The sequence below is a fragment of the Syngnathus typhle genome, linkage group LG5 (genome assembly GCF_033458585.1).
Source record: "Syngnathus typhle isolate RoL2023-S1 ecotype Sweden linkage group LG5, RoL_Styp_1.0, whole genome shotgun sequence".
NCBI classification, from domain to species: Eukaryota; Metazoa; Chordata; class Actinopteri; order Syngnathiformes; family Syngnathidae; genus Syngnathus; species Syngnathus typhle.
The window spans coordinates 210900-224327 of NC_083742.1; the positions used below are offsets into that span (position 1 = coordinate 210900).

Genomic DNA, 13428 nt, shown 5'->3' on the forward strand with positions numbered 1-13428 from the left:
CATGCGCAAACAGTTCATGTACTCGTCACCGGTGAGCTTACATTTAGCCAGTAGCTGAGGCAAAGTCAGGGATGCCGTTTCAGGCTCATTCAGCAGATTTAGCACGGGAACAAGCTTGGCATTCGACGCCAACCGATCGTCATTGCGTTGATCTCGATTGTCGTCGTCGACGGGCGCAGGTCTGACGATCATTGTTTCATCGCACGGTTGTTTGGGGAATCCAAAGCGGCAATTTGCACCTTGGTGTTTGACGCACGATTTGGAGTGACTTTTGCTGTGCATCTGAACCTCTGTGACCTTTTTGTACAATTCCGGTTCCTTCTGCGGGTCCGGCAGCTCGGCCGAGATGTAGCGAGACACAAAATGACAGATGGCTCCATCCGTGGCTTCCTCAAATACAGGGGCACCTCGAACCCATATGAGGCAATGAATGTGAGGACTTCCTCTGTGTTGAAACTCCAGTCGGTAAAAGTAGTCGACGACCTCACCAATCGGTTGCGCCGGAGAGAGGATCAAATCTCTGAACAGAGCTTCCACACGCTTGTCAAACATGCGCATCGTCGTCACAGGATTGCTGCGTAGGATCTCACACTTGGTAGCCCAGTCAAGTTGGGCGAAATTCACTACTTCACCTTGTTGCGCTTTGATGGCGGTGATGACCTCTTCCCAACGCATTTCGGCAGCAGAAAATGTGCAAAAGAACGTGGGTGTGCCCAGCTGCCGGATCATAGCAAAAAGATCTTTGGTGGTTTTCTCCCAATAGGCCGGCGTACCTCTCAGCGGTGTCATGAATCGGACAGCATCTTTGCTGCGCACCAGTTTCTCAACTTCACGTTTGTCCTGAAGCATGGCATTGTTTATCCTTCGACCATCCCTGGTAAAAGGCTTACCTTTGCGCAGCTGTATTGTCATGCTCGACGTTGCCTGGTAAATTTCAGTCACAAACTGGGCAAAGAACAAGTAGTTGGTATCTCGAGCAAAGCGTTCATCCACGCAACACAGACGGGTTTTGAAATATTTGTTTGGTGTGAGTTTTATTGCTCTCTCTTCATCGAGGGTGTTGTGACCAGTGGGAAACTGCACCGGAAAAGCCATGGCCTCAAGCTTGGGAGTCTTGAAAAAACTTACTGGGTTGTTTCTTTCTGCAGGAGCAACACAATAAATGCCCTCTGTAAAACTCATAATTTCCTCTGCCACATCATTGGGTTGGAGACATGATTCAAGTATCACTCCACCATTTGGTTGATCACCGTCTTCCGAATTTTCTTGTTGCTGTTTGTTACCACTGTTGTCATGTTGAGAGTCACTGTTCATCCCACACAGAGCATCACTTTCAAATCTGTACATCTCCTCCAGAGCTTCCTCATTGTACTCACTGTCGCTCATTTGCGCTTCATCGGAGCTGCTCTCATCGTCAGTGAGGGTTGGGTCGCAAAGGTCCGCATCGTCGCGAATGGTTATGTCTCTGTACTGTGGATGGACTTGTTTCAGTTTCATCAGAGCGCTCATTAGCTTAGACCAAGTGACAGTTTGAAAAAACTGATGGCCTTTGTAGCAAAGCCGTCTCTTCAGTTTCACTCTCAACATCTGTGACTTACTTCTTAGTCTGGGCAAGACATTGACCGTCTCTTGTACTTCCGATGGCACGCACACCACATTTCCACGAATGGCTCGTTGTTGACCTTTGGGAAGAGGTACAATTTTGGCAAATGATATGCATTTGGAAATGAGGTGTCTCTCCAGTATGTTCAATCCACACAGTTCCTTTGGAATATCAGAGAGTGTGAGATTGTTCGCAACAGCAAGTGCAGGCATTTTACCATCTTTGAGGTGACTATAGCAAGTGTGACATATCCACTCCAGTTTTCTTTCAGCTGGTACGCTGCACGAGGCCTGACATTCATCATCACAGATATGGACAAATTGTCCCGTGAGACAACTTGCAACAACATGTCTGTTTTTCTTATAAAATCTACGTTGACAAGCGCGTACTTGGTTCGGAAACAATGCTCTGTGGCAAACAGTGCAGACAAATGTGGGGCCATTCTTAATTTGGGCTTTGAATACCTCAACAGCTTTCATGAGCACACAGTCATTTCGCTCCCTACATAGTCGGTTTATGACTTAGTATTTTTTCAAAAGCGTACTTACTCTGCGCATTGTTTTGGTCTTCAGTGAATCAGATTTTTTTGCCATTATGCGCCTCATGATTTCCTGATGTTTTAATCGGAATTGAGGGTTGTTTAAATAACGGCGTGTCATGTAAGAGCGCTGCCTGTTTCGAAACCCAACATCATCACGGTAACGTTCTGTGATGTAAGCGCGTCGTCTCATCGTAAAACACTCATCTGTCCTATAACGACGTGAGAAACGGGAAAGGTTTTTCTTCTTAAACTCATGATCCGTCTGACAACGTTGTGTAAAATAGGACTTTTGTTTGGCACAAAAACGCTTGTCCTGTTGATAACGGGTTCTAATATAACCCAATTTCCTTTGTCTTACCTCTGCAATTTGACTGTACTGTTCCCTCTCTTTAGAGTTTTTCATCATTCTCTTTAGTTCCTGTTTTTTACGTCTCACTTCCAATTTTTCTTTTAACTTTTCTTGTGCTTTTATTTGTCGTAGGAACTTTTCTCTACGAGATTTTGGAATTTTTGTCACATTTGCCAGCTGTTTACCTGTAGTGAAAACCACTCCACTGTCGTTATCGGTAAATTCTTGGTGGTGACGTTCACCTGAACACCGTCTAGTGTCGCTCGTCTCAACACATGAGACAATCTCAGCAACAGGTCTGCTTGCGGCAACACTGATTTGCGTCATCCACTGCTTCTGTGTCAGCGTTTTCTCTCGTGTGTCTGTCTGTGCATTAAAACTGAGAGATGAATAGAATTCAAGTCGACGTTGCAATCTGATCAACTGCAATTTTCAAAACCGCAAAGGCTGCAATTTGAAAAAGAAAATGTGCGTATATTTATTTATTGAATGACTACCATTTCAGTCAAACTGTTTTCTAAGTTGTATTTGAGGTAGTGCCCTTTTTTTGTATTGAAGTTAATGTATCGCTTGTGTTTGGTAAATATGTAGAAAGAGAACCTTAAAAAAAATGGCAGATTAAGTCAAAAACAACAATGACATATGTATCGTTGGCTGTTTTTGCTTCGTTTCAGTTTACTTTGGGGTTGAAGAAGGATGACGTGCACCTGCATCAACAACATCCACCCGAAGACCACGACGAGTTGGCCACCCGAAAGTCAATTTGGTCTGAGATATTTATTTGTTATTGTTACGACATTGTCTTGAAGTCTGTTCCATGTTTTTGTCAATAAATGTCTGACAGTAAAGCCCATAAGTGGCCTTACGATATTTCAGTTTTGCAAATATATATATATATATATATATATATACGATGTCTTTGAATCTCAGAAAAAGAGATTTCTGTAGTTCAATCTAATAAGTGAAATTCTCAAAAGACACCTGCCAAAGTGTTATAAATCAAGTAGTTCAATTCACAAGTAAGCAAATAGTTTTATTCATGTTTTAAAAATACATTCCGTTAAAAAATAAATATAATTATCATGCCTTCAAGTATAAAAACAATAATATGTAATAAATATCTTCTTTAAATAATTCATACGACTGTTTGCAATAAATAAGGTCTTAGATTCACAATGGCTTTTTTGAATGAGCAATAAATAGGTTATCTACAGAATAAAAAAATTAAAAAACTCAGTGCGTCATGCAAAAACAAATACATCATCAATCCGTCAGTGGGTTACGACACGTCAGTGCAGATCCAACAACTTAATTCACTTCATGTTTTGCCCAACATTTCCGACGGGCTTCAGTGGCGGACGTGACTACCGCAATAAACTAAACATGGCGAAGACCTTGGCATGTTTTCCCCTTCGCCGTTCTTTGCGCCTCAGCGCCCTCTCGCCGTCAACAATGAAGATGTAGAGCTTCCGCAGGATGTTGTCCGCCGTCATCTTTCTGTGGAAAGCATCGGGGTGGTACAGTGACCTCAATAGGCTCTCTTCCTCATTGCTACTCAGGCCTGTGACCTCTTCTGGTTTTTTCATCTGCCGGACAAGAGTAAGCAACACAATGTCAAAATAGGTATTATAGTAACAGCAAAATTCATTTCCTATCCCTAAATTGTCACACTGGCCAACCTTTTGTTTGATATTGTAGAGCAGGAGTTCAGAGTAGTGTTTGGCCTCAGACAGAATTTTACTGCCGGGATATTCCTTCTCCACGTGCTTGAGAAGAATTATGTAAGTGGACAGACCTTGGGCCAGCCTGTGCAGGCAAGCCTCCTGGAAAAAAGAATATTTAGGTCAGTTAAAAAACAAATATCTATTCAACCTACGCATAAAAGTCAAGCCGATGCTAGCAAACAATTATGGAAAGTGTCAGTGTCTGTATTTTCTCCCACCTCTGGTGGTTTTCCATTTCTGGTTCTTACCTTGCTAAAGTTGGAGCTGGGGCAGTTTGCTGGAAACTGAGGTGCTTTGTAGTGCTCCAGTAAATGAAAGTTGACATTGTTTTGGAATTCATCATCAAACTGATATTGAAATTAGTCACAAGTCAGATATGTTTTACAGCCAGGAGAAGACAATGAAGGTGCTTTCTGAATTTCCACTTACAGCTTTCTGGTGTTCTTTAGCGGTACCCAGAACCGAGTCCCAAACATGAGCAGAGGTCAGCAGGTCAGAGGGCGCCGTTTCCTCCTCACTTGAGGTGTCGCTTGATGGCAAGACGGTGGTCGCTTCTGTCAACGGAGCGCCATTGGCTCGCAGTACTAGAAAAGCCACCAAGCCCACCGCGAGAATTTGCGTGTCTAATGCGGAAGCAGAAGAAAATCATGAATGAATGGCAAAAGAGGAAGAAAATTCAGGAAACACTGACTTACACATGTTGGGCATGTTGCGTCGAGATTACTCTTGCCTTGACCGCCTGCTCTCGTGGAACATGTCTTGACTTCTCATTGCACAGCCGTTATATATTCTACTGACCGCAGGGATTTCCGAATACCTTCCGGTTTCAATTATATACTGATGAAACCGATATTACACTCTTTTCTTTTTTTGTGCATACAGCAGAATGTAATTACACAGAATGAAAAAAGACGAATTCAATCATTTTTGAAGAACAATTTTATTTCAATTATTTCAATTAAATTTCACAACAGGTCGGAGCAGATTTTATTAAAAAAAAGCCCATTTAATTGTATTGTTATACAATATTTTTATAATGTGACCATGTCAAAAGTCAAAGTCTGCTTTATTGTCAATCCCTTCATATGTCAAGACACACAAGAAACCGAAATTCCATTTCCTCTATCCCACGGTGGAAGTGGAATTTCCATCATCATCTTCCAAACGTGCGCCAGTGGCTTTGCTCATCCTTATTTCCTGGAAGAAAAACGGACGTCAAAAGAGAAATATTGCTTCTTGTCGCTTGAAAGATGTGTCACCTCTCCGTTGGCGTTGATCAAGGTAAAGTGGACCTGGCCTACGGGTCCCCAGTTGGACTGTGTCTCCCAGACTAGATCAGAGGGAGGATTGTGGTTTCGGCCAGCGTCAGCCGCCCAGATCTGATGCATGTAAAGGTCATTGAAATATTGAGCACCTTGTATCTGAGATCTTCCAGATAAGATTGATTACCGTGACACTCTCGTGGGCCTTCAGGATGAATTCTGCGGCAAACTTGAATACGATGGGAGCAGAAGATCCAATCTGGAGCTTCACCTGCCAGTTCCCCAAATTCTGATCCTAATAGTTGAAATTGATCTCAACAGGTTAGTCGTTACTGGAAAATGTGCAAATTTCGTAAGATGTTCCCCTGTGACACATCCACTGACCTCATCAACTGTATTGCGGAGTCTGACATATTTGCCGTACGAGTCCACCTCATCCAGAATGACCTGCTGCTCATCCACAGTGACCTGCTGCTCATCCACAGTGACCTGCTGGGCGATTTTAGGACGAGGCACATTGCATCCGCCCGAGCTCAAACCCTCGCTGTCCTTCGGACGTTTCCTCTTTTTGCTGGCCGACATGGTTTGGCGTACCCTGGGGACAAACGTGGAGACATTAATTGCTATGAGAGCAAACGTTGTGGTATGTTCTAAAGCTGTAAAAAGACCTCTCCTCCTTGTTCTGGGTCCGCTCCCTCTCTGTAGACAGAGCCTCCTCCAGATCTTTCACTTTTTGGCCGGCTTCCAACTCCACCATGCGAGACTCGTGCTGGCTTTGGACCATGCGCAAGTCCTACGTGAGACGTGAGAATGACTCAGCTTTATTTTCATTAATTAAATAAGCGATAGTGATGGTAATTACCGACCGCGGAATGCAGCTTCTTTTCAAACTCCAGCTCATCTTTAAGGATTTGAATGTGATGCGACTTCCTGAGCAAAAACAGTATTAAACCCTCGACGCAGTCAAATGCGCTATTTATATTGATGTGCGACTATGGGATGGTTAACTGAAAGTCCAATTGAGCTGCAATTAGTCACGAGGAGGATTTTCCTTGGGGTGTGGCCCCAGCAGCAAAGCAATTATGTCAGCACTAATATCCACTATCCATTTTGTTGTTGGCATATTTTTGATAAAATGGCCGGGCGGGCCTCACCTTGCTTCCAGCTCGTCAAAATCAATCTTCAGCTTGGACAACTTCACCTGCAGACGTTCACGCTCTGTGGCCTCTGAGTCCAGAGCCGCACGGGCTTTCGCCAGATTGGATTCTTTCTTCGTGTCCCTGTGATGACAGATATACACATAAACTGAGAATATGGAAAATTTCGGGCAGTCGGAGAAATCAGCGTGAACAAACAAATACATACAGCCGAGTTAAAAAAACACCAGAACAATCAAGTCAAGTCAAGTTTATTTGTATAGCCCTAAATCACAAGCAGTCTCAAAGGGCTTCACATAGACAGAAATTGACAATTATTCTCAAAGCATCCCCTGATCTTAAGCTCCCAAAAGGGCAAGGAAAAACTTAAAAACCCCTACCAGGGGAAAATGAGAAACCTTGAGAAGGGACCACAGATGGAAGGATCCCCCTTTCAGGATCACCAGGTTGAAATGGATGCAGAGAGGGCACAAATGGTACAACATGAAAATCAATTAAATAAAAAGTGGATGTCCATGTCATAGCAGAGGGCTGCCGAAGGAGCCCTCAATTGTCCTGGCAGTGTCTTCGAGGAGGTTGAGCTGCAGTTCCCCCATCCTGAATTGGCCCACGAGAATCCAGATAGCCGCTGTCAGCATGGGTGCCACCTAACCACCTCCCCGGCCGGGGAGGGGGGAGGGAGGGGGTGGAGAGGGAGAGAAAACAAACTCCAGCCGAATCGGCCACTACAGGTTAGTTAAAGGCCATGTCATAGAAATGTGTCTTTAAACGTGTCTTAAATGTTTCTTCTGAGGTAGCAGTCCTAATATCCATTGGTAGGGCATTCCAAAGCTCTGGAGCCCGAATAGAAAATGCTCTAGAGCCTGCAGACATTTTCTTGGCCCTCGGTGTCGCTAAAAGGGTAGCGTTTTGCGAACGAAGGTTACGAGACGGAACATAAGGAACAACTAGGTCGACGAGATATGAAGGCGCTAAGCCATGCAGCGATTTATAGGTTAGTAGAAGAACCTTGAAGTCACATCTTAAATGGACCGGGAGCCAATGTAAGTTGGCTAGTATTATCACCATGACAAATGCGAACACACAGAAAGAAAATAAATAACTGGAACATCACTCAAACACCGGTGATCCCATCGTGAGTCCCACATATGGGATGGTTAACTGAAAGTCCAATTGAGCTGCAATTAGTCACGAGGAGGATTTTCCTTGGGGTGTGGCCCCAGCAGCAAAGCAATTGTGTCAGCACTAATATCCACTATCCATTTTGTTGTTGGCATATTTTTGATAAAATGGCCGGGCGGGCCTCACCTTGCTTCCAGCTCGTCAAAATCATTCTTCAGCTTGGAAAACTTCACCTGCAGACGTTCACGCTCTGTGGCCTCTGAGTCCAGAGCCGCACGGGCTTTCGCCAGATCGGATTCTTTCTTCGTGTCCCTGAGATGACAGATATACACATAAACTGAGAATATGGAAAATTTCGGGCAGTCGGAGAAATCAGCGTGAACAAACAAATACATACAGCCGAGTTAAAAAAACACCAGAACAATCACCATGACAATTACGAACACACAGAAAGAAAATAAATAACTGGAACATCACTCAAACACCGGTGATCCCAACATCACCACAACAAATTCAATGTCGGTCACACCCTGAACGTATTTCTTTTCCTGGGCCGCGATGTGACTTTTAACACAAATACCTACGCCGCCACCACGTTTTGTAGCCAAGTCAGGACAGTTTGTGTAAGAATCACTTCGGTTCCTGCAAAACATCGTGTAGCCTTCCAAGCAAGCACGTCCATCGGCCACTGATCCTTGGAGGTGTGTCTCTGTGAAGCACAAAACATCAGCGAAAAGCAGTTCGTGATGAGACACGATATCTTGCATGTGACAAGACAGCCCTTCGGTGTTATGATGGACGACAACCAGGTGATTTGCCCGATCTACCGACGGCATCACGTGAAGGAGGGGCATGACGCTCTCCAAAGAATCCTCTGCCATCTCAGCAAGAGCAGCAGTGATTTGTGGATTTGCATGAAGCCTTCTCTCATCCATATGCAGAATATGCAGACCACTGAGCGAAGTCACTCTACTCAGAGCTACGTACCCCATGCCGTGTTCGAAAACACCTTTCAGCGAAACTGCAGCCTGTGACGTTGTTATGCCTTGTACCTTGTGGATCGTGCAGGCAAAAGCAAGCTTGATGGGAAACTGTCGGCGCGTCACTCCAGCCTTGTTCAGCTTCTCCTCCAGTCTGTCAATGTACACGGGGTTAGCAGCACGCGCTGTGTTACTCACATGATCGAGTTCCAACCCAAGTTTCTGGACACGGGCTTCATTTGGATAGTTCACCAATTTGACAACTTTTGCAAACATCCCGTTGCACAGACCTGATTGAACATCAACGTTCCGTGTGATCATAACACGAGCACCCAAGGCAACTTTGATTGAGTCCGGGAGCTCATTCTTAGCGCCTTGCACAGGGGAAGCTTGCCTTGCCATTCTGCCAGTTCCTTTGTCTTTCTTGTAGTCATCCGCGTCAATCTGCACAATGTCCTTATGAAACAGTTCCAGCATCGCAGAGTTATGGCCATCCACCTGTTTATTGGTGGCAAAAACATGCAGAATATGCTTTGGACACATTTCTGGGGAAGTGTACCTCGTGGCAAGGAGAGCTCTGTCCATTTCCGACAGTTCATCTGACTTTTCTTTGACGCGGAGTCGGTTCAGCAGTTCGGCAAAGGCGACATCGTCTTTCTGCCTCATGATGGCGGTGAGCGTGATCTTTTTGAAGTCGTCACGCCAGTGGTCCAGCCGCGTAGGATCGTACACGCACAGAGGTTTGGACTGTCTCACGGGAGGGAGCTGAAAGAAATCTCCAACAGCAAGAACAGACATGCCACCGAAAGGTAAATTAATTCCTTTGATTTGTTTCAACCTGGCATTCACGTAGGCAAAGAGGTCTTTCGACACCATGGAAATCTCATCGATGATGAGTATTTCGGCGATGGACAGCTCGGCTCTGACTTCGTCCAGTTTATTGCCCAGCCCGTGGTACGGGGGTTTGAGACTTCTCGGCAGTTTGAGTAGACAATGCAACGTTGCCCCGGAAATGTTGAACGCCGCCGTGCCAGTGAAAGCTGCGAGAACAACCGCTTGCTTGGAAATGTCGGCCTCCTCAGCCAGTCGTGGTAGTCTCTGCAGTATTTTGGTAGCCTCTGCGTGGATACACTTGATCAGATGCGATTTGCCGGTCCCGGCGCCACCGTTGATGTGGTAGAAGAACTGCTCAATGGGCTTTGAGCTACACACACGTTTTATGCACCAATCTCTGACCTTGTAGAAGACGGACGCTTGCTTTTGGTTCAGGTTACGATACATGTCGCGTAACACTGCGGGATCGATGGCTGCAGCCTCTGTCACGATGGACATTTGCGTTGTTTTGGACCTGACGTTATAGTCCGGGACATTTTCCTCCACGTTGTCGTTCGGTTCATCTCTCGCGTTCATTTCCTCAACGCATTCGAGTCTTTGCAACTCACTCTCGGGAGCCAGGTGGCACCATTCGTTTATGACGAGCCCACTCTCCTCCACCTCTTGGATGGCGTTGTCAATGTCTCGACTGTATTTCTCATACCTTTCTCTGTTCCTTCTGACAATTTGGCACACGCGCTCCACAGAGTCGTTATACGGTAACTGTACACAGGCGTTATCATGAAACAACTGATAGGAAGGACAGCGTTCAGATTTTAATTGGCAATCAGCACGATGAGGCAGGTACAGCTTGAGCAAGGAGCAGTAATATTCCTCCGGATTCTTTTGTTCAGAGTATTTGCAGTATTTGATGACCGCATGTTTTTCTGTTCTTTTCTGGACAAAGCCCATGTCGTTCAGCAGAGGCAAAACATTCTTACCTTTGGCTTGTTTGCCATAAACAATTCTGCACATTGATGCAAAATCAGCCAAGCACATGACTTCAAATTCCTCTGTTTGAGGTCTGGATTTGTATTTTTCCGGCAGGCCAGTCATCCACACTTCATGAGATTCCTGCGTTTTGCCCTCAAGGAGCGAGAGAGGATAACTCATTTTCAGCGCATTGTCACTCGTTTGTACAAATACCACCACCATGCGGGAGGACTGTTTCATATGCAAGCCGCACGCACGTGCGACGCATTCCTGAGCACTCACTTCTCTTTTCTTGGAGTACGCTTGCATAATTTGCTTCATTTCATCGCTCTCGTTGACATTTGCGCAGCGGGAGTTTTCAATGACCGATTTCAGGTATTGGCTCAGACCGTGTTCAGCCTTGCTGATGTAGCTGCAGATGTATGCGATGCAAGAGTAGGCATTCAGGATGTATTGGATGTCCAGGTTTCCATCCCAGGCAAGAAGCAAATGGCGGTTGTAGTTGTTGACCCAGCAGTCTTTCGGTTCTCGCTTAAGCACGACAGAACTCGACGAGGCCGTCATGCGCAAACAGTTCATGTACTTGTCACCGGTGAGCTTACATTTAGCCACTAGCTGAGGCAAAGTCAGGGATGCCGTTTCAGGCTCATTCAGCAGATTTAGCACGGGAACAAGCTTGGCATTCGACGCCAACCGATCGTCATTGCGTTGATCTCGATTGTCGTCGTCGACGGGCGCAGGTCTGACGATCATTGTTTCATCGCACGGTTGTTTGGGGAATCCAAAGCGGCAATTTGCACCTTGGTGTTTGACGCACGATTTGGAGTGACTTTTGCTGTGCATCTGAACCTCTGTGACCTTTTTGTACAATTCCGGTTCCTTCTGCGGGTCCGGCAGCTCGGCCGAGATGTAGCGAGACACAAAATGACAGATGGCTCCATCCGTGGCTTCCTCAAATACAGGGGCACCTCGAACCCATATGAGGCAATGAATGTGAGGACTTCCTCTGTGTTGAAACTCCAGTCGGTAAAAGTAGTCGACGACCTCACCAATCGGTTGCGCCGGAGAGAGGATCAAATCTCTGAACAGAGCTTCCACACGCTTGTCAAACATGCGCATCGTCGTCACAGGATTGCTGCGTAGGATCTCACACTTGGTAGCCCAGTCAAGTTGGGTGAAATTCACTACTTCACCTTGTTGCGCTTTGACGGCGGTGATGACCTCTTCCCAACGCATTTCGGCAGCAGAAAATGTGCAAAAGCACGTGGGTGTGCCCAGCTGCCGGATCATAGCAAAAAGATCTTTGGTGGTTTTCTCCCAATAGGCCGGCGTACCTCTCAGCGGTGTCATGAATCGGACAGCATCTTTGCTGCGCACCAGTTTCTCAACTTCACGTTTGTCCTGAAGCATGGCATTGTTTATCCTTCGACCATCCCTGGTAAAAGGCTTACCTTTGCGCAGCTGTATTGTCATGCTCGACGTTGCCTGGTAAATTTCAGTCACAAACTGGGCAAAGAACAAGTAGTTGGTATCTCGAGCAAAGCGTTCATCCACGCAACACAGACGGGTTTTGAAATATTTGCTTGGTGTGAGTTTTATTGCTCTCTCTTCATCGAGGGTGTTCTGACCAGTGGGAAACTGCACCGGAAAAGCCATGGCCTCAAGCTTGGGAGTCTTGAAAAAACTTACTGGGTTGTTTCTTTCTGCAGGAGCAACACAATAAATGCCCTCTGTAAAACTCATAATTTCCTCTGCCACATCATTGGGTTGGAGACATGATTCAAGTTTCACTCCACCATTTGGTTGATCACCGTCTTCCGAATTTTCTTGTTGCTGTTTGTTACCACTGTTGTCATGTTGAGAGTCACTGTTCATCCCACACAGAGCATCACTTTCAAATCTGTACATCTCCTCCAGAGCTTCCTCATTGTACTCACTGTCGCTCATTTGCGCTTCATCGGAGCTGCTCTCATCGTCAGTGAGGGTTGGGTCGCAAAGGTCCGCATCGTCGCGAATGGTTATGTCTCTGTACTGTGGATGGACTTGTTTCAGTTTCATCAGAGCGCTCATTAGCTTAGACCAAGTGACAGTTTGAAAAAACTGATGGCCTTTGTAGCAAAGCCGTCTCTTCAGTTTCACTCTCAACATCTGTGACTTACTTCTTAGTCTGGGCAAGACATTGACCGTCTCTTGTACTTCCGATGGCACGCACACCACATTTCCACGAATGGCTCGTTGTTGACCTTTGGGAAGAGGTACAATTTTGGCAAATGATATGCATTTGGAAATGAGGTGTCTCTCCAGTATGTTCAATCCACACAGTTCCTTTGGAATATCAGAGAGTGTGAGATTGTTCGCAACAGCAAGTGCAGGCATTTTACCATCTTTGAGGTGACTATAGCAAGTGTGACATATCCACTCCAGTTTTCTTTCAGCTGGTACGCTGCACGAGGCCTGACATTCATCATCACAGATATGGACAAATTGTCCCGTGAGACAACTTGCAACAACATGTCTGTTTTTCTTATAAAATCTACGTTGACAAGCGCGTACTTGGTTCGGAAACAATGCTCTGTGGCAAACAGTGCAGACAAATGTGGGGCCATTCTTAATTTGGGCTTTGAATACCTCAACAGCTTTCATGAGCACACAGTCATTTCGCTCCCTACATAGTCGGTTTATGACTTAGTATTTTTTCAAAAGCGTACTTACTCTGCGCATTGTTTTGGTCTTCAGTGAATCAGATTTTTTTGCCATTATGCGCCTCATGATTTCCTGATGTTTTAATCGGAATTCACGGTTGTTTAAATAACGGCGTGTCATGTAAGAGCGCTGCCTGTTTCGAAACCCAACATCGTCACGGTAACGTTCTGTGATGTAAGCG

At 45.5% G+C, this 13428-nt stretch overlaps 1 long non-coding RNA gene across 1 annotated transcript; it reads right to left on the minus strand.

Moving 5' to 3' along the window:
• Positions 1–5264: 5264 nt before the first annotated feature.
• LOC133153853 (uncharacterized) lies at positions 5265–5597 on the minus strand. Its single transcript, XR_009714399.1, has 2 exons — positions 5477–5597; positions 5265–5414 (listed from the first exon to the last, which is right to left on the minus strand). It is a non-coding gene; the product is annotated as an uncharacterized LOC133153853 (long non-coding RNA).
• Positions 5598–13428: the final 7831 nt, after the last annotated feature.